The sequence below is a fragment of the Leopardus geoffroyi genome, chromosome A2, assembly GCF_018350155.1.
Source record: "Leopardus geoffroyi isolate Oge1 chromosome A2, O.geoffroyi_Oge1_pat1.0, whole genome shotgun sequence".
NCBI classification, from domain to species: domain Eukaryota; kingdom Metazoa; phylum Chordata; class Mammalia; order Carnivora; family Felidae; genus Leopardus; species Leopardus geoffroyi.
Genome location: NC_059331.1, coordinates 39,178,856 through 39,200,661, shown reverse-complemented (window position 1 = coordinate 39,200,661; position 21,806 = coordinate 39,178,856). Strand labels below are relative to the sequence as shown.

General features: G+C 41.8%; 1 long non-coding RNA gene across 1 annotated transcript in view; it reads right to left on the bottom strand.

The window, feature by feature from the left end:
• Window positions 1–868: 868 nt before the first annotated feature.
• Window positions 869–21,806, bottom strand: part of LOC123605880 — a 22,936-nt gene continuing 1,998 nt past the window's right edge. The window contains exons 2-4 of the long non-coding RNA XR_006715973.1: window positions 3,917–4,079; window positions 2,063–2,216; window positions 869–962 (exon numbers count right to left, since the gene is read on the bottom strand). This is a non-coding gene — a long non-coding RNA (uncharacterized LOC123605880). The remainder of the gene's footprint in view (window positions 963–2,062; window positions 2,217–3,916; window positions 4,080–21,806) is intronic.

Here is a 21,806-nt window from a genome sequence, read left to right as displayed (position 1 = left end):
AAAGGAAATTATGCCAAGGACAGCATTCTTCTTGGAATTGCCATTTCAGTGTTTACTTCCGCTAAAATTGATTCCATAGGGAGTAGGTCTTTCATCCTGAAATACAGTAAAGTAGGTCTTTGACATCGTTGTTGTATACTATGTATGATGTTGCCTTTACTAGGAATACAAGATTATGAATATGCAAGCTTCAAAATTCGAGTACATAACTTCTGTCTTTTAGTTGAGTAAAGTAATGGAAATACACACACACGCACAAATATACATATCTATCTATCTATCTGTTTTATTTATTTATTTATTTAATGTTATTTAGTTCCTAAGATAGTTACTTTGCAGTTTAGAATCTAATTGCTAGTAACACTTCTTCATAAAAGTCTATAGGAGAGGAGAGCCTGGGTGGCTCAGTCGATTGGGCGAGCTCAGGTCATGATCTCGCAGTTGACGAGTTCGAGCCCCACGTTGGGCTATATGTTGACAGCTCAGAGCCTGGAGCCTGCTTAGGGTTCTGTGTCTCCCTCTTTCTCTGCCCCTCCCCTGCTCATGCTCTGTCTCTCTCTGTCTCAAAAATAAATAAACATTAAAAAATTAAAATAAATAAAAGTCTATAGGAGAGTTGTAGATTAGAAGTCTTCTGGAAGTACATCACAGTCTTTGAGTATTGTTGATGTCCACTTACATTATGAGTAAAGTCTGGGAGGCCAACCCCAGGAGATGTTTTACAGGCATCCTCACAACTTACTTTTCCTGATTTTAATGCGCATCTATAATTCCTCATAAAGAATCTGAACATTATGTCCATATAATTAAACTCAGTGTGTTTATTTTTTTCCTTTACCTATTTTCATCAGATTCAGCCAATCCTTTGTTCAACAAATATTTATTAAATGGCTACTTTGTGCCACGCACTGGGGATGCAGGATTGAACAAGACAAAATTTCAGACTTCATGGTGCTTCCATTCTAGAGGACAAGACAACAAGTAAGCACATAAGTAATACTGCTTCACATTGTGAAAGGTGCTGTGAAGAAACAGAATAGGGTATGGAGCTAAAATCCACTGGAACTCTCTTTTGCCCTGCAATCTCTTGACCTTTGCATCATCACTAATCACAGTGACTATTCTGAATTGTAAGTAAGCTCTGCACGAGAGATCAATATTTTCTCCCCATTTTGCTTCTACATACCCCAAATCCAACCCGCTCCATTGGCCCTGCTCTCAACAAGGATACCAATCACCTGCTCATTTCTAAATCCATTGAACACTTCTCACTCTTTTTCTGACTTGACTCCTCTGCAGCAGCTGACATTGTTCCCCATGTCCTTGGAGAGCTTTCCTGCCCCAGGGACATCTCTGGTCATTCTTGGCTTCCTTTGGAGTCTCCTCTTGGTCTTGCTGCCCAGTCATTCATTATACAGTAGCATTGTGGAGCCTAAGAAAGCTGGGCCCTCGAACCTGTTTTCTTCTTCTCTGACATGTTCTCCTTGACACATCTCATGCACCCCCGCACCTGCTTCACTACCCACCTCCACTGATCAAAAATCTGTGTCTCCTGCTGAGCTCTTGCTCCCAAACACCAGACTTTTGTCACCGACAGCCTTAAAACACATCTACTTGGATGTGTCTCAAAATGCTCAACTTCAATATGTTCAAAACTGAATTCACCATCTTTGTTTCCTCCCTACCCTGCCCCACCTCCAGCCTGTTCCTTTCTATCCATTCCCCATCTCGGGAAATGGCACCACACTCTAATCCTTAGCTGCCCAAGCCAAACAGCTGGGTGCCACCTCTCTCCCTCACCCTCCATATCACTTAGTTACAAAGTACAGTCAACTTGACTGCTTTGGTTTTGGACAAGTCCATCCACCTTAGACCAGACTCTAGTGTGGTCTGCATATTCTTGGATCTGCCCTTTCAAATCCCCCCTTCACACTACAGCCTGGATGAGCTTTCTAAGCTCTAACCTGATTGTGGCTTCCTTAGGCTCGAAGCCCTTCAGAGCTTCTTTCAGGGGAAAGTCTGTGTTGCACACAAACCTCCCCACCTTCGTAGATTCTTTTACCTTTTTCCTTTATGAAGGAGCTCAGCTCTGCTGTCTGTCTGGGGTCCAAGTTGAAGTGGTGGGCCTGCATGGCCTTCCAGTGTCACACACCAACCTCCACTTCCAAAATCGCATGAAATGCCACACGACGGAGCATGACGTCTGACTTCTTGGGCTGTGCCAGGTGACATAACCAGAAAGATGGAGAAGTTAACTTCGAATAGATATTCCTTAAACAAAGGAAAGTAGGATATGGAAGGGAGCTGGGCAGAGAACTTTCCCCTTCTTGCTACTTTTGTGGACTACAAGGAGAGGTTTCTTCTTATAATCTTTCAAGCAAAGTCCCTTGTCCCATGCAGATTCACCTGCTGAGTTAGTTACTTGCTGTGCCTCCTTTTGGCTCATTGTAACATGGTGGCCACCAAGGCCACGTGTTATAGTTCCCTCATGTTGCTTTGCTTCTGCATTTGCCTTCCTTCCCTTTATAACTTTCCTCACTGCCCTGGCCTTGCATTCCCCACATTAAGTGTCAGTGCTTTCATTTCTGCCTTGTAGTCCACTTTCTAGAGGACCTGGGTTAGACAAAGACCAAACTTCCTGGCCACTGCTTATCTCCCTGACTCTCGAGTTTGCTTTCCCCTCTCTCTTGCCCAGTCCCTACTTGTCCAGACCCCACACAGAATCCCCACACTCAGCAGCATGATGAATATGCCATATTCTCTTTCCCCCTGCAGGCCTCTGTACAGATGCTCTCCTGCCTCCCATAGAGAAGTCTTCTGTCTCACGTGGAAAGCATTCCTTGACACTACTGTTGCACCAGCTGATTAAGGTACCATGTTTTGATGTTCCCGTGGTGTAGACATTATTTCCCCCCTCCCCCCCACCCCGCCCCGAGGAAGTGCTCCTCACCCAGCATGGTGATTGCCATTTGCTGGTCTTTCCCGCTAGACAGGAAGTTATTCACTTTTGTACCTGTAGCACCTGGCACAAAGGCTGACACATAAGAACCCAATAAATATTTAATGAATGACTGAATGGATGAATATGTGTTTTCAAAAAGGGATACATTTTATGGACAAAAAAGATACACCAGCAAAAAAATTGAGCAGTGTTCAATTATTTCCTGAGAAAGGCTTAGTATACTTTTTTTTTTTAATTTTTTTTTAACGTTTATTTATTTTTGAGACAGAGAGAGACAGAGCATGAACGGGGGAGGGTCAGAGAGAGAGGGAGACACAGAATCCGAAACAGGCTTCAGGCCCTGAGCGGTCAGCACAGAGCCCGACGCGGGGCTCGAATTCACGGACCGCAAGATCGTGACCTGAGCCGAAGTCGGACGCTTAACCGACTGAGCCACCCAGGCGCCCCTGTATACTTTTTTTTTAAGCGAAGCACACTCCATTCTTATTTTTGTTGTGGTGGTGGTGTATATGTGTGTCACTGTGAACCTTCATCACATTAAACACTGTATAGTTCACTGGTTAGGTGTAGGACTAGGTATAAGTTTGGCTCTAGAGCCAGATTGCCAGTGTTTAAACTCCACCTCCCTCACTAACTTGTTGTGTGTGTGTGTGTGTGCATGTGTGCGTGTGTGTGTGTCTTTGACATACAGCTGGACAAAGATTTCCTTATCTGCAAATGAGCTTAATAACAATCTCTACCTCATAATGATTGGAAGCATAAATAAGTAAAATAGCCAAAGAGTTTGGCACAGCGTTTGACACAGTGATGAGTAAGCTTTGGCGATCATTACTATTAATATTTGAAAAAGGCATTTTTAGTATCACCTCCTAAATAATTTTGCAATCCATTAGGTAGAATGCTTCTTGTTGCAAGGTGCTGAAAAGCCCATCCTAAGTGACAAACAAGACATACCTGGAAAGAGTGGAACCATCAAAGATACTATCAATTGCCTTGCCCTCTCCATCTCTCTATTCCATTTTCTCATGATGAGTGACACGTAATTCTGGAGCTCCAGGTGATTGTGACACGTCAGTGGCAGTTAGATCCACATGCTTCTTTGTTCTCAGTTGACCACCTGATGGGAGAGGGAAAAACCACACTCCAAGTGTGAAATGGAAATATTTCCCTCATTCTTATTGGACCGGCATTAATTATGTGACCAATCAGAATCACAGAAGTGGGGCAAGGGGGAAAGGATGCCATGTGATTGGCTCAGACTGCTTAAGATCCAATCTAGAGCTTAGTCTTGGATTACATTCTCCCGAGTCATGAGACATGTGGAATGTTGAATACTTGCTCAGGAGCTAGGTTCTGTTAAGAAGAAAGAAAGGGGTGAATGGAGGCTGACTGGGCAATCAGCAGTGTTTACTACATGCACTATTGCTGTCAGGAAGTAGGGAGATACCTCTGTTAATGAAAAGAATGGATTAGAGAACATTGCATTAAGCCTAGAAGCTATGTGACCAGGTATAAAAAATAAAGTATATATTTATATGTCTATTTTACATGTGGATAGCTAATATTTATTGAGAGACTGCTTTGTGCCAGACACTGTGCAAAGTCCTTCGTACTAACTGATTTCCTTCAATCTTCACAAACACATCATTCTTTAATAAGGCAATACTTAATGAGTACATCCCATATTTCAGGCACTGTCTAGTCACTAGGAATATAGTAACAGTCACAAAAGACCAAGACCTCATTCTCTTATGTCCCCTGCATTCTGTACTTAGGAAACTGCAGCCCAGGGAGAGAGAATGAGGTGCACCATATCACAGAGCTTGAATGTGACAGAGTTGGGATTTGAATTCAGGGAATCTAACTCCAACGCCAAGAGTAAGTTGGGACAGGAAAATGTTTGGCTGTAAGTGAAGTACTGTAAATGTGAAGTAAGATGTTAACTGAAATTCGGTCACAGTACTCAGCCAATCCCAGACTCCCTTCTTTCAAACCTCTGTTTTCCCAGAGAGGTTCTGCATGGCTTGGTGAAGGCCTTGCCCCGGGGGTCAGGCACCATGACCTGCAGTGGACTCACTGCGAGAGAGCACCCAGGACCATGAAGGGCAGTCAGCAGGCTAGAAAGAGTGCAGCAAACAGAAACTGTGAGGGCTGAGGCCCCAGGAGAGCTCTGCACAGATTTAAACTCCCCTTAGGAATTCATCCTTCTTCCCAGACCTCCACTCATTGGAGCAACTTTATTTAATGTTACCTGTAGCTTTGCTTCTGGGCTGCCATTGTAGCCAGCCTGCTTACCAAAAAGATGGTTTTGTGACATCTAGTAGGGTGAGACTACTGGGCTTCTCAGTGGGAACCTAAAGCTAATTAAAGAATGAGGCACATTGGGGCGCCTGGGTGGCGCAGTCGGTTAAGCGTCCGACTTTAGCCAGGTCACGATCTCGCGGTCCGTGAGTTCGAGCCCCGCGTCGGGCTCTGGGCTGATGGCTCAGAGCCTGGAGCCTGCTTCCAATTCTGTGTCTCCCTCTCTCTCTGCCCCTCCCCCGTTCATGCTCTGTCTCTCTCTGTCTCAAAAATGAATAAAACATTAAAAAAAAAAAAAAAAGAATGAGGCACATTAAAGGGGCACCTGGGTGGCTCAGTCGGTTGAACCTCCAACTTTGGCTCAGGTCATAATCTCACAGTTCGTGAGTTTGAGCCCCATGTTGGGCTCTGTGCTGACGTCTCAGAGCCTGGAGGCTGCTTCAGATTCTGTGTCTCCCTCTCTGTCTGCCCTTCCCCGCTCGTGCTCTGTCTCTCCTTCAAAAAGAAATAAACATTAAAAAAAATGAGACGCATTAAAAAGAAAAAAAAATGTTAATAGGCTTTACATCCAGTGCAGAACCCAACACAGGGCTTGAACTCACAACCCTGAGATCATGACCTGAGCTGAGATCAAAAGTTGGACACTTAACTGACTGAGCCACCCAGGTGCCCTGAGACACATTTTAAAATCTTAGTCCTGCTCATATTATATTGATCCATCACCTCAAATTTTAGTGAAAATTTAATATCCAACTTTGACTAGGTTACCTTGAATTTGAGTTCCACTAAACCGAATCAAACTTATATAGAGAATTAGTAACTGTTACTGAATCATATGAACTTGACTGAATTCGAATGTTTCTTTTCGCTAGAATTGGTTATTTGGTCAAGTTTAACGTTGTTTTGTTTGCTTTTTAAAGCAGTCTTGCCGAGGCTCTCAAGCACTCACTATGTGTCAGGCTCTGTGCTAGGCGCTGGTGAATCAAAGCAACATGATTTGTCCCCCAGAAGCAGACTAAAGATTCTTGTGAAAATGATTTCTTAATGCAGTGTTCCCGGGAGACCCTCGTAAAGCAGAGGGTGGGGTTGGGGGGGCAGGAGGATAGAACTAGTAAAGGAAGAAGGCAAGCCAGGTGGTGCTCTCAGGCAAAACTCCAGTCTCTGGCAGTTCCCACAGGGAGCTCTGGAGGGTAACTACACCTCCAAGTTGTGTCCTACTCAAGACGAGGGAGTAGGCTTTCCTAGTCCTGTGTTAGCACTCACTGGCTACAGGCCACCCCCCACCCCACACCGCGTCTCCCCACCACCCCCGCTCAGCCCCCAGGATGGAAACACTCAGGCTTTTCTGTCTCCCTGCACAGAGTAAAGCCTTGACTAATCCTGACCCAGGCTCTACTGTTAGCAGCAAAGGTTTAAGGCAGCTAAGGGAGGGGAGCACAGAACCAGAAGAAGGATGGGAGGGCAGCTGGGCAGAGCATGGACCAGGCTACCACCTACTCCTTACAGAGTTTGTCATCTACTGGGTTGACCCAAGGGAGCCACGACAAGAAAACAGGTAACTATGTCATTATCGTATGTGATGAGTGCACATGGGCAATGAACAGAGTGTGATTTTTAGAGACTAACCGGTGAGTATCTAGTTGGAATGGTCGCCAGAGGTGGACATTGTCAACCCGCAGGCTTCCTTTACCCTTTGCTCTTCTCTCCTCTCCCCCATGGCTTTCAATGGAACTGCCATCTGACCACCCTGAGGGGATATGTATGAGGACCAAAGTTCTAAGAATGGCTGGGTAGAAGGGTAGAACCATCCCTTGTCTCTGGTGGCATCATGGAGCCAGTGTACCATCCTGGATAGTCACCTTCAGACTTCTTTTTTTGTGCGGAAAACAAAATTCCTGTTTGTTGAAGCCAGAGGAAATCGGACTTTTCCGTTACGTGCAGCCGAATTTATTCATACACACACACACACACACACACACACACACACACACACGCGTGTGTGTGTGTATATATATATTCTTTTTTGGGTTGTTTTTGTTGTTGTTGAGAGAAAGAGAGGGCACATGTGCATTTGCTCTAGCAGGGGAAGGGGGAGGGGGAAAAGGGAGAGAGAAAATCGTAAGTAGGCTGCACCCCCAACCCAGGGAAGAGCTGACTTGGGGCTCTCTCATGACTGTGAGATCACAGCCTGAGTGGAAATCAAGAGTCTGATACTTAACCGACTGAGCCACCCATGCACCCCACAGCCAGATTTTTTTTTTTTAATTTTTTTTTCAACGTTTATTTATTTTTGGGACGGAGAGAGACAGAGCATGAACGGGGGAGGGGCAGAGAGAGAGGGAGACACAGAATCGGAAATAGGCTCCAGGCTCTGAGCCATCAGCCCAGAGCCCGACGTGGGGCTCGAACTCACGGACCGCGAGATCGTGACCTGGCTGAAGTCGGACGCTTAACCGACTGCGCCACCCAGGCGCCCCCCCACAGCCAGATTTATTCTTAAGCAGCTCCCAAGCCTTGGAGGAGGGGTTGACCTTCTAGAGAAGATCAATTTCGCAGGAAGGAAGAAGCAGAGGTAAATACAGAAATAGGTTGGAAGGCTTCTGACACTAACTTCTCTACAGCTGGATATAGCATTATTATGACACTTTAATATAGCAGTTATCAGCAGAGTAAGTACAATAAGGTGATATATTATCTTTGTGGGAATCTTCACCTGCAGTAATGGGTTCATTGAACCGGGGCTTTCCCAGCATCAGCACAATTAACATTTGGGGCCAGATCATTCCTTTCTGTAGGAAAGGAATCCTTATAGGATGTTTACCAGCGTGCCTGGCTTCTACCCTCTGGTGGCTGGTAGCACCCCCTCACCCTAGTTGTTGACAAACAAAAAAGTCTCCAGGCATTACAGAATGTCCTCTGGGGGGTGGGGGGAAGAGGGAGAGGCAAAGTCACACCCAGTTGAAAGCTTTTTTCTTTCAAATAGCTATTTAGTTTCAATAGCTACGTAGTTTTATCTACAAACTTTACAATTAATGATAAATTATATTTAAACTACAGGAAAGCAATCTTGCTTTGTGAGGAAAGCAATCTTTTGTTCCTTTAGGCCTACCTTCTTTTAAGTAAACATTGAAAACAGAATCTGCATTTAGCAAAAAAAAAAAAAAAAAAAAAAAAAAAAAAGAATAGTAATACACATCACTGAAGAAACTCACTTTAAGCATGCCTTCCGGTACGTCATTTTTCACCATGTACCTCAGTTTCCAAATCTCTAAATGGAAGAACTTATGTAAGACAACTCACAAGTATTTTTTCCCTTTAAAATTAAGATTATTCCATGATTCACTGAAAATATTTCTGGGGTTACCCTGGACCTTAAATGATGATTCGGGTTACAAAAATGTGATTGACATGCCAATTTGGGGAAAATAGGTCTATAGAATGAGACATACTGTTTTTCCTTCCGAAAGTCTTGTTGAGGACTATCATTATTTTAAGGAAGAAAAATAGTCATTGATATATATGACTATTTTTCTTTTTAATTCGACAAAGCAATTGTGCTCTCATTGATTCAAGGTCAGGTTTTCACACTGTTATCTTGTGAAAGCATTCATTATCAGGTTCTTCACTGCTTTTTACAACTGACATGGCCACAGTCAAAAACAGAATACGCCAAGGAAAAAGGTCAGTACATGCTGAGGTGAATCAATTTGCATAGGGGAGGAAAAGAGAGGGCTGTTTCCATGGCTTCTAACAGAAGTAGGGAGAGAAATGTGAAAAATGAAAACTAGTTTTCAGTGGCAAACAAAATGAACTGGTCTATAAATATTTCATAATTTTAGCCCCATAAAGTCTCATTGTTTGGTGGTAATCTTTATTATGAGTAATCATGGGTTGCTTTTTTGTTTGTTTCTGGCTTTTTCTGCTGATCTCTGTGCCATACATCTCTGAAATAACACCCACTAATTTCTTTTTCATTTACCTCACTCTGGTAGAGAGAGAATATGTAGTCATCAGTAGGAAGTTAGAGACATAACTATCCGATTTAAACAAATAAAGTACATTTTTAGAGTCAACGAGTATTGTATATAAAAATGAAAACCCAAAGATAAAGTCCTCAGTAATGTTTTCCTTTTGGAATAGAATAATTTTTAAAATATCCTAAGAGATTAAGGAGGTCAACCATACACAGGGGCAGTTAGGTTGTTTCTTGTGTCTTGGGAGGGGGTACCTGGAGCATCAGCAACTGAGGTGTGTCAGAGTTACCCTCTTTGCTTAGAAGTGGGGCACACATGTGTTGCCTTTACCTATCCATGTCCACCATCTTTTTTTTTTTTTAAGTTTACTTATTTACTTTGAGAGAGAAAGAGAGAGAGAGTGCAAGCAGGGGAGAGAGAGGGAGAGAGAGAGAATCCCAAGCAGGCTCCGCACTGTCAGCACAGAGCCCGATTCAGGGCTCAATCTCATGAACTGTGAGATCGTACCCGAACCGAAATCAAGAGTCAGTCCCTTAACTATCTGGGTCACCAGATACCCCAACCCTCTCTTGTTTGTGAACAGTACCTCATTTTCCTTAGGAAAACCATCCCCTCTCACCTTAAATACAAGAGGTCTTGTGGGGCTACCCTCATATGTGTATCAGCACCATACCCCCAAGTCACAATCATGTCCAACAGCACATTCCATCCCTGTGGCTGTAGTGATTGGCTCAGAGATGAGTGCCTAACCCAGAATGGTCCTCTGAAACTCAGTCCTGAGATTCCTGCTAGGATGCCTGGTGCAGGAGGCAGGTAGAGAGCCCCATTTTTGCTAAATGGGAAACAGTGAGAGTGTCATCCAGGATCTGCTGGGGTAGATCATTCAAGAGACCCTGGCAGAGGAGACCAACCCAACCCAAAACACGATTGAAGACCAGCCTGAACTCATGACCGGTCCTCTTTCTAGAGTGCGTAAATTCTTTCTTTGCCTAAGCCAGTTTGCCCTGGATTTTATTACTTGCAAATGAAAGATTCCTGAGGAATTCAGAAAATCAAGTTCTGCAGAACCTGGAGAAGACTAAGAGCTCAGAAATGCATGTGGAACGGAGTTCAAAGAAGAATCCACGTTTATTTAGGGAGCTGTATGTAGTCAGCAGAACTACAAAGCACAAACTTAGGAAGTAGTTAGCAAACGAAAAATCAGGATACGTATTTGGGGAAGCACTCCAAGGACTTCAGGAGCACTGGCAGTGTTCAGACGTTGAAGCTGGCTGTTGGCCACACAGGCGCTTAATTTGTTATTATTTTTTAATTATTAGTATTTGTTAATTATTTTTAATTTTAAAAAATTATTTTTTTATTTTTAAATTATGTTTTATTATTATTTTATATACTTCTACGTATACATTATGTATTTCTATTTTTCTGAGGTTAGGAAACTTGCACAAAATCGCAGGACTTATAAATGGGGTAATATTAGTACTTTATCTCACAGGGTTGTGAGGATTAAATGAGGCAAAGCATGTAAGGCTTTAACATCATGCCTCACACACGGCATGTGCTCAGTAGATGTTAGATGCTGTTCTAATAATAACTGTTTGGGGATGTTGGGAGGATTATAGAAGATAATGCATATTAAGCACTTAGCACTACTTCCTACATCTAGTAAGAGATTACTTTAATGTTTGCTATTATCATTTTTATCATAACGGGTTAATATGTTTCTCTGACCAACACATCTTCCATAGAAGCAGATCACCCATGGTATTTGTGGGCCGAGTATTTTTCTCCTACCATTCAGGTTATACAAGACGTTTTGTACAAAAACAATACGAGTAGAGATACGGGGACATCTTTAGTGTTTCTTCCCAGCCTTACATTTGACGAATCTTTGCAGCAGCATAGAAGAATTTTGATTTGTACCTGTACTGTACCATAGAGTAGTCACTAGCTACCTGTAGCTATTGAAATTTAAATTTCATTGAAAAATGTATTCCTCAGTTGGACGAGCCACATTTCAAGTGCTCTACAGGTATATGAGGCTCATTGTACTCTTGTGGACTGGGCAGATATGGAATATATCTATCATTGTGGAAAGTTCTGTAGGACTGCAATGTGCTGTTCGGGGAGTGACTGAAACCAGAACTGGAAAAGCATAAAATCCTCCATTTTTGTTGCTTGGATACATTGTACTTTTGGGGGGAAGGTTTTCTGGCTGTGTCACAAAAGGAGTCACAGGTGACCTCTCACCTTGACCCAGTGACAATAGTCCAGTGTCTCCCTGACCTGTCTGCACCTCCAGAGAAGGAGCAGGGCACTTAGGATAACCAGGCCTCCTCAGTTTGGGTCATGAAATCAGAATGCCAATCTCTTGTTTTAAAATGAAAACCTTCATTGCCCAAGGACTGGCACTCAGGCCCTCTGGTTCCCAGAGCCTCTCCCAGCTGTGGTGAGAAGCAGAGAGCAGCAGAGAGTTGGAGTGCTCCAGAGTCAGAGCAAGGGCATTGGTTTGTGTGGTCTGAGTGTGCTTTTCCCCAAGTTCAAGGGAGACCTGCCTGCCCCTGGAGCTGGACAGGTACCTTCTCAGGCCAGAAGACTTTGGGCCTGATAATGGTCAGCTTTGCTGACTTTGTATTAAGAGACTCCCCATTTTTCTTTGTCTTCTTCTTTCCTTCCTTCCTTCCTTCCTTCCTCCCTCCCTCCCTCCCTCCCTCTCTCCCTCCCTTCTTCCGTTCCATCTCTCCTTCTTCACTCCTTACTTCCTTCCTTTTTTTCTTTTCTTTTCTCTTTTCTCCTCCCTATCTCTCTTTCTTTCTTTCTTTCTTTCTTTCTTTCTTTCTTTCTTTCTTTCTTCCTTTTTTTAACTATTTTGAACTAATCTTATACTCACAAGAGATAGCAAAAATGATTTAGAGAGTTCCTGAGTACGCTCCACCCAGCTGCCCCCAACATAGCATCGTACATGACCAGAACACATTGTCAGGACCAGGACACTGACATTGGCACAGTACCCTTTTCCTTTGATAAGAGCAGATGTTTCATTGGGTCCTTTCATTATATCAGGTACATTGTCTTTTAATTCTCCTAACAACCCTGTACTGCAGGTATTACTATTTTTAGTTCCATGTTATTGAGAAAAGAACTGACACTCTAAGAGCTTAAGTGTCTCCCCCAAGGCTGGTCAGGCTGTCAATGGCAGCACTGGGACTGGACCCCCTCAGATATAACCTCAGAGCAGCACTCTCCAAGTACAATTGGGGTAAAAAGATTAACAAGCAGGCCTCGGAGACCAGACATGCCACACTAGAAGGAAGGGAAAGCAGTTGTGACCACAGGTCCCAAATTCTGCCAGCATGTGGTCAAACCCCAAGTTTGCTCAAAGTTTCAGTAAATTTATTGTGATGTTTAGGAAAGGTAATTAATAGCATTCGAAATATATACTGCAGATGATTTGTACTTTCATACTCTTTGCTTCAAGAGCTCCTCATTTGATATCATGGCTCATAATAGGGGCAAACATTCGGTAATCAAAAAATACCCCCCAGAGGCCTAATATTGGGGGAAACAAAAAAATATATAAATAGACTTACTTTGAAGGAAGATAATGCTATAAAAGAATATACAGTGATAATAGCTACCATTTTTCCAACGCTTATGTCAGGCACTGTGGTAAGTAAGCCCTTTAGAATATGTTAACTTCCTTTATTTCTTACTCCAGATTTCCGTGAACTGGAAAATGTGTTTATAATGGGGTTGGAGATGGGTACCCATACCTGAAAAAGGTGCACGTATAGTCAAAAAAACACGATCCCATCATCATCACCATCATATACTAGGTACCAAAGTATGCCATATAGTCTGCTAGACGCTGTCCATGATCTCATTTAATACTTCCAGTCCTTTTGTTTTTGCCCACCTGTCATTTCCTACCTATCACGTAGGTATGAGGCTATTGATAGTTTACATATATTGAGCTCATATGATGATGCAGTTGATGGATCATATTTATTCATTATTTCATTTGGTTCCCATAACAGCCCTTTGAGGCTGGAGCCATCATTATCTCCATTTTACAGGATGAGCCCCTAAGCCCTGATCCAGATCCAGATGTGTCTCTAAGTAATTGGGGGTGCACTCCAAATGCTCTCAGATTTTTTGGAATGTATTTATTTAAGTGAAAGTTAGTGAATATATAGTATTGGTTTCAGGAGTAGAACCCAATGATTCATCACTTACATATAACACCCAGTGCTCATCCAACAAGTGTCCTCCTAAATGCCCATCACTCCTCTAGCCCATGTCCCCACCCACCTCCCCTCCAGCAACTCTCCTTTCGTTCTTGGTATTTAAGGCACTCTTATGGTTTCCCTCCCTCTCTGGTTTTATCTTATTTTTCCTTCCCCCCCCCCCCCGGGTTCATCTGTTGTGTTTGTTAAATTCTACATATGAGTGAAATCATATATCTGTCTTTCCCTGACTGACTTATGTCACTTAGCAAAATACACTCCAGTTCCATCCACATTGTTACAAATGGCAAGATTTCATTCTTTTTGATCACCAAGTAGTATTCCATTGTATAGATATACTACATCTTTTTATTTTTAATGTTTATTTTTGAGAGACAGAGAGAGACAGAGCATGAGCAGAGGAGGGGCAGAGAGAGAGAGAGAGGGAGACACAGAATCTGAAGCAGGCTCCAGGCTCTGAGCTGTCAGCACAGAGCCCAACACAGGGCCTGAACTCACAAACTGCGAGATCATGACCTGAGCCGAAGTCGGACACTTAACCGACTGAGCCACCCAGGCACCCCAATTATACCGGAATTTAAAATAAAAGGAAAAAAAAGAAAAGAAAATCACTTTAGGACTTTGAACATGGTCGTGGTGAGACTTTTAGCCTGGAAAGAACTGTCTGGTACCAGCGTGTGGTGTAGAGTGGTTCTCATGGGACTTTTCTCAACAGTGCCTACAGACCCAGTTTGTCTCTAGTTGATAAAATTGCCTGTGCTCTCTCTTCACAGCTACCCCTGCCCCATCTGCATATGAAAACACCAGAAATGACAGGCAGTCAGGAAGAATTTTATCTAACAGTGTGCTTACCAAAACTTGGATGTTCCGCTGAGGGGGGAAAAGGTTTGAAATCTACTATTTTACACAAACTGAATGTCTAAGAGATCAATTTACAAATCAGACTAGCAATTAATTAATTTAAATATTACTGAATAATTGGAAGCAGCTTGTGCTGGGAAAAGATTTGTGGTTTTTCATCAGCTTTAAGGAAGACAATGAGCACCTCTGTCAAGGTGGGGTTCTGGGACCCCACCGGCTCTACAAGGAAAACACTTTGAAGCACCCCAGTAAACCCATCTCCTGACCTCACTCACTCTCCTCCACCTCCAGCTATTATGATGGGGGTCTATTAAACAGACAAACACAGGAGGAAGTGGAGGGGAGAATGTGTAATAAGATCATAAAAGCACAATTACTATGGATCATTGGCTAGGGCTTGGAAATACTTTCATTATGGTGAATTGCATCTATCAGCTCACAGACATTTTAGAAGTAAACAAATGAGTTAGCAGTTTACTGCTTAGGATTCTCCAAGTGAGGGTTTATCCCACCAAAGGTAATTTCCCAACAATATTGGGGGAAACAAAAATACACCTTGGAGGCTCTACCTCCAAGCCTATGCTACCCTGTTTGCTAATTCATGGACCAAATGTTGATAATATGTAACGTATACATTTAACAAACCCAAACTGCCCAATCATGTGAAGGACAGATGACACCAGTGGATAGATACGCAGGATGCTTTAACATCGAATGCACAATTTGATGGTCCTCTCTCACTCTAGGGACGGTGGAACCAGTGACTGTAAGGACTCAATATATAGGGCAAGAATCTCCACAAAGTAGTCTCCTTTTTTTGGAAGATGTGTTTATAACTGTTTTCTGGATGGGTCCCCATACCTCAAAGAGGTGCATGTATAGTTGGAAAATTTTTGAGTGAGGAAGCAAGAGAACTCCTTCTCCTGCTTCCTATAAGATGAAATCTTATCGATTCTCAGTTTCCTCAGCTGAAAAGCAAGCTAGATGGATCTGAGTGTCTCAGTATTCCTTGTATTTGATTGATGAGTTCGCCTAAGACTCATTCCATCTTCAAGGCCCTTATTCTAAATTTAGTGGGGGTTTTGTTACGGCTCGTATGTGGTCATGATGGGAGATTTAGACTTGTCTAAAATTTTATCCCTGATACATGCAAGATGTGCTCTATTACCAAATGTTTTGGAAATGCTGGGTTGCACCAAGTTGGGCTGGTTTCTTTTTTGAAGGACTTCTCAGGGCCTATGATGTATTGATAGAAATGATGACTTCTCTTCCTGCCTAAAAAAAGCAAGCAGGATGCTTTTGACAGGGTCCTTACCTTATGAGCAGAGGCACCAATCTGGTCTTAGAACTCTGACAAACGAACCTGCAGAGCAGAAATGTTGATCACCTGTTTCCTTGACAAAAAGAAAAAAGAAAAAAAGACGTCTTCTGACCTTCCCTGTTGTTTAGGGAATCCCTCTGGAAAAAAGTCTCAAACGAAAAATCTAGACTTGCACCGGATCTGACATTTTGTTCTTGAGTTTGATCTCTTGAGTTGAAAGAGAGAGACAAAAAAAGGAAGGCTTTGAGATAAGTTTGAGGAAAATTCACACCATAGTGGTAATTTCTTGCTTCTGGTTATTGGCTACCTAAATTTTGTATGGCACTGTTTATGTAAACCATATAAATAGGAGGCAAAGCTATAATATTGAAGTATTTGGCACCGGACTGACTGGGTTGAACCCCCCACTCTACTACTTAGAAATGGTTGTGATTCTGTGCAATATTGTCCATCTCTGTGCATCACACTTTTCTCGTCTGTGAAATGGGAATTGTGATAGTAGTTACCCCAGAGAATAACTGGAGGTCTTATAGAAAATGTATTGAAATTTATTAGCACTACCATGTGCAAAGCATAGAAATAGCCATCCTTTACATTTGGAAATGGAGGCCCTGTTAACTGGTTTGTACCTTAAATTCCTATGCCCAGATGCCTTATTATTCCAAGGCCTTTCCCTTAGTAGAAAAATAAATCTCCAAATATGGGGGAGAAGAACAAATTGCTAAGTGAAATTTACTTGCATGGATAGCTAATAAATGTTGATAGAGGTAATTAACTAGCCCTCGTTTTTATCTTAAAACTCTTTACTATATGTGCTTTCTTTTTTTCTCTGTGGAAAGTTACTGAATATACTACAGATTTGCATAACAATCTCTTCTTTTTAATGAAGTACATGATATATAAACCTTAGCCTTCAGGCCCATGTTCAGTGCTAGCAATGAATATTAAATACATTCAGCATTTTAATGAAGAAAACCTAAATCTTTTAGAAACATCTATTCATCCTGACCCCTCATATTATTTCAAATGAATTTTATACTAATTGTTTTAAGAAAACTCTTTCTCCTCGATTATACTTCAACTATTTAAAAATAGGTAAACTTTATTGTGCATTATCACTTGAATAGACTAAATAATTTTAGTGCCTCCACAGACAATTGGCTTTCAAATTGAAGCAGGGTGATTTATTTTTAAAAATAAAGAGAAATCATCAGCATTGAAATAGATTAAAATAGATGTCTTATTTAGAACTTTAAAAGCAATTCATTTTTCATATGTCACATTTAAAGCCTGGTTATTATTTTTAAAAAATATTTCAGACTATAATATGGGTTTGTTAACAAGAAAAGCCACTGTGTAATAGTACAGTGATGAAAGATGGAGAGTAAGAAAACAAGCAGAATATCTATTTTACTTTTTTTAGACCATCTAAATGAAAATCATTTACTAAGACACATGGGACCCAGCTATGAAGTTAATAGGTCCACCTATTATGTTATAATAATCAGAAGTCATAGGAAGAAGACACACAAGAAAGTATGTCCTCTAGCAAGCTGGAATCACTTTAAAAACTAGAGTTCCATATACATGGGTAATAAAAGTTTTCTTGATTTATATGGTTGAGAAAATATTTTAGTCTTCCAGTTCAAGATGTCAGGCCAAACAAATTTATTGCCCTTCTGCCTCCAGTTCTACCAGGAAATATTGATTGACCACCTACTATGTAACAAGCAATTGAAGTAAAAGTACATATAACATGATGAACATGCTAGGGGTCCATCGAAGAACAGTGTTGGGGGCAACTTCCCAAATTTGGGAAGCAGATGGGTTAAACTGATCACCCAGAGGGAACATCTGAAGTACAGTCCATACTAGGCTCAGGAAAATTTCATGGTAACAAATTTGCCCTGAGGACCAGTAGAAAAACTTGTGATTCCTCTTCTTTATTATCTCAAGCAAGAGTCAATGAGCTTTTTATACAAACTTTCTATAAAAGGCCAGGTCATAAATGTTTTTAGCTTTGCAGGCCATACAATCTGTCTCTGAAAAATACCCCGCTCTGGGACTCCTGGGTGGCTCAGTCGGTTAAGCATCCAACTGTTGGTTTCAGCTCAGGTCATGACCTCACAGTTCGTGGGTTCAAGCCCAGCGCTATCAGTGCAGAGCCTGCTTCAGATCTTCTGTCTCTCTGTCTGTCTCCCCATCCTTGTGTGCTCCCTCTCTCTAAGAGATAAATAAGCATTAAAAAAAATACTCCACTCTGCTGTTGTAGTGTAAAAGCAATGATAGACAGGACATAAACAAGTGTGGCTGTGTTCTAATAAAACTTTATTTACAGAAACAGGCACTAGGTCACAGTTTGCCAACCCCTGATCTAATTTTTTTTTTTTTTACCATTGTGGCTATAGTATGTGATATAGACAAATAAAAAAGTTTAAAGGAAACTGGCCAGAATTTTATCCCCAGCCCAGCCTCTTCTCTGCACCCCAGGCCTGTCTGTGACTGCCTCTCCCACACCCAGGTAAATTTCCTGCATCCCCAACATCACTGCTGTTGAGACAAGGTGAATCCTAGGGATAAATCTTGGTATTTTCTTCACTCTTTATCTTAACCAACAGTAAACTCTACCTGTTTCACTTCTAAAGTGAATCAATTCACTTCTGTCCCTCTTTACTGCCAATGATGTTAGCAGAAGCCCCCTGGACCACTACAGCCCCCTGGACATCATCAGATCCGTCCTCATCTACCGTATCCCACCTGCAACCTCTTCTCCACATTCCCAGTAATTTGTTCAGCACATATTTGCTGAGTACCTGCTGTGTGCCAGTTACTCTTCCAGGCACTGGAGGCAAATCGGTAAGCAAAATATATTTTAAAAAATTCTTGATCTCATAGAGCTTGTATTCTGGGCTATGTGTAGGGTATGTGGGACAGAGCAATAAACATAAAAGTCAATATAGAGGATGCTCTTTCCAATCCCCAGCACAAGCTGATTCCCCTGCCTTGAGTGTTCAGCCCCCTCTGCTCCTGCTGTCCCCATTCTTCATGTCACTTAAATCCGGCTCAAGCTTCAGATCTCGGCTTATGCTTCTTTACTTTAAGAAACCTTTAGGTCTTCCCACATGCTGTGTCTGAGTGCACTACATTGGTTTCCTATAATTATATAATTGTATGATTGTTTGATTCATGTCCTTCCCACTAGACTGTAAGCTCTCAGAGGGCTGGATTCATATCTTTCTTGGTCATCATTGTACTTCCGGTTCCTCCCACATTATCTGACATATAGTAAGTATTTAGTAAATGTCTGGTGATTGAATGAATTATGGTTTATTACCCACCCAAAAGAAAATACCAACTTACACATTTATTCTTTTTCAGAGTCTCGGTATAATTCTAGCATAAGGAATACTGAACTCGAAAACAAAAACACAAAATGAATAATACAACGTTATCATTTATAATCATTCAAAGTTCAATATGCTCATTCAGGAATCCAAGCCATGGTTGATCCCTTTCCTGTAAAATACGGCCTTGCTCACCAGATTTCTGGTTCCCCTCAGATTTACGTTGTCCATCCCTTTGAAGACAGACTAAATCATGTGATTTGCTTTGGCCATTAAAATGTGGGCAAAAGTGAGAGACATCAACTCAAGGCAGATGCATTTGAAAACTGGTGTGCGACCCTCCAGTTCCATCCACCTGGGTTAGTTTCCTGTGGCTGCCATAAGAATTTATCACAATTGAGTGGCTTCAAATGAAAGAGATGTTATTCTGTCACAGTTCAGGAGACTAAGAGTCAAAAATTAAGGTGTGGATGAAGCCATGCTTCTTCTGAAGGCTCTGAGGAAGAATCTTTGACTCTTCTGTGTTCTGGTGGTTGCTGGCAATCCATGGCGTTCCTTGCCTTGTAGATACATGACTCCAGTCTCTGCCCTAGTCTTCACATGACCATCTCCCCGTATGTTTCTTCCACGTCTCTGTGTCAAGGTCTCCTTCTCCTTTCTCTTACAAAAATACCAATTATTAGATTTGGGGCCCACCCTGGTCCAGGCTGACCTCATCTTAAATGATTATAACTGCAAAGCCCCTACTTACAAACAAGGTCACACTGACAGGTATGGAAGTTTAGAACTTGAACATAGCTTTTGACAGGGACACAAGTGAACCCATTCTACCTGTGAAGCACACGTTGAGATGGAGCCTTCATCAGCCTGGGTCCCAGGGTTATTGCCAGGAGACAGGTTTGTGTCTCCCATTTCACCTCAGTTCAGTCCCATGTCTCCTAGGTAGACCGGTGATCTGAATCACCTGCACCAGGACAAGTATTTATCCCTATAGCTGTTTGATGACTCCATTTCCCTGATTCATGCAAATTAAATGTGTCTAGGCTGTATACCATTTTCTTGTCTGTTCTTCCATAGAATATATTCCTGTTGATCATTAGTTTTTTGTATCTGCCATATGCTTATCATTGTGCTATGTGCCAAGAGGAACATGTGGGTAATTAGACACAAAGAGCCCAGTTATAAGGAGTATATAATCTAATCTGGTGGATGAAACAGAAAAAACTATCAGTGGTGGCTGAAATTATCAGACACTAAATAATATGACTTAATAAGAGGTAATGCTAATAGGGCTCATAGTCTGTTCTAGGTACTATAGTAAGCACTTTACAGGTATTATAGCCTTTCAACCCCATGGAGGCGATACCACATTGGGTTGGTGTTTTCTATTTTATGGGTGAGGAAACAAGCTTATAAAGTCTTTTTTTTTTAATGTTTATTTATTTTGAGAGAGAGAGAGAACACTCACACACACAAGTAGGGGAGGGGAAGACAGAGAGAGAGAGAGAGAGAGAGAGAATCCCAAGCAGGCTCCGCACTGTCAGCACAGAGCCAGACACAGGGCTCAAACTCACGAACTGTGAGATCATGACCCAAGCCAAAATCAGGAGACTGACACTTAACTGATCTGACACTTAACTGACTGAGCTATCCAGGTACCCCACAAACTTAGAAAGTCTTAAGCCGCTTGCCCAATGGTCATTCAGGATTCCATTCCAGGTTGGTCTGATTCACAAATTTGAAATCCCATGGCCTTTCCTGTACTGCCTCTTCAATTCAGCTCAACCTTGATAGCCTGCTACTAGACGGTGGTCTCCACTCTGATCTACACAAAGTTTGGTTGTCCGTATGCAGTTATCCTCGGACTGCACTTATCATGTGGCAATATCAACAGGTTGTAGTAATAAATAGAATAGTTAAGCCACTCTTCAATTTCTATCTCTGCATTCTTAAGTCGGCCTTTCCACCTAACTGGTTTTTATGAACTAATCCAAACTCAACCTTTCATCTTTCCTTTTATGAGATGAAACTTTCAGACTTAAATTCTCTAAGCTGAGATGCAAAGATTTGTCGTATCAGGGGACTTCATGTCTCCTCTAAAGCATTAAAAGCAATGAAAAAAAAAACATAATCAAAAGAAACAACATGAAAACAAACCAACCCTATTTTTAATTGCTTCCGATCTTGTTTCAAAACAGCCTAATGAGGATTGTTTTCCAAACAGCCATATATGAAGCCATCCACTTTTGAAATCTGATTTTCCTGTGTAGACATATCCTGTTTTCTGTGCTTGGAGAAGCAGGGAATACCCAAGCTGGCATTCAATAGTAGCAAAAATGAAATAGACCATTTTTTAAAAATTGTAGGAATGTTAAAATCCATGTTGACTGGTTTTTACATTTACCTGGCAGCATTCCCATGCTAGCGTTGGCATGGAGACTGGAAAAGGAAACTTTCCACCGATCTGTCACTTGCTACTGTTTCCACTTACTTTACTGTGAGTCCAATTTTAACAATTTTTTCAAAGTTAAAAAAGTTTTATTCTTTTTTTCTTTTCTGTTCCAGGACGTTTCTCAAACGTAACCACGTAAAAAAGAAAGCTTTTAAAACTCAAAGATTTGGTTTTCCAAATATTCAGCTGTTTAACATTCAGATAATTGCCTTCCTTTTTTTTTTTTTTTTCCACATTTAGTCTGAATGCTTTGGCATGGGGAACCCCACAGTCTGAAAGTAACTTTGTCCCAACTCTCCTCACTGCATTTATTAAAGAGGCTGAAAGAAGCATCTGCTTTTCAA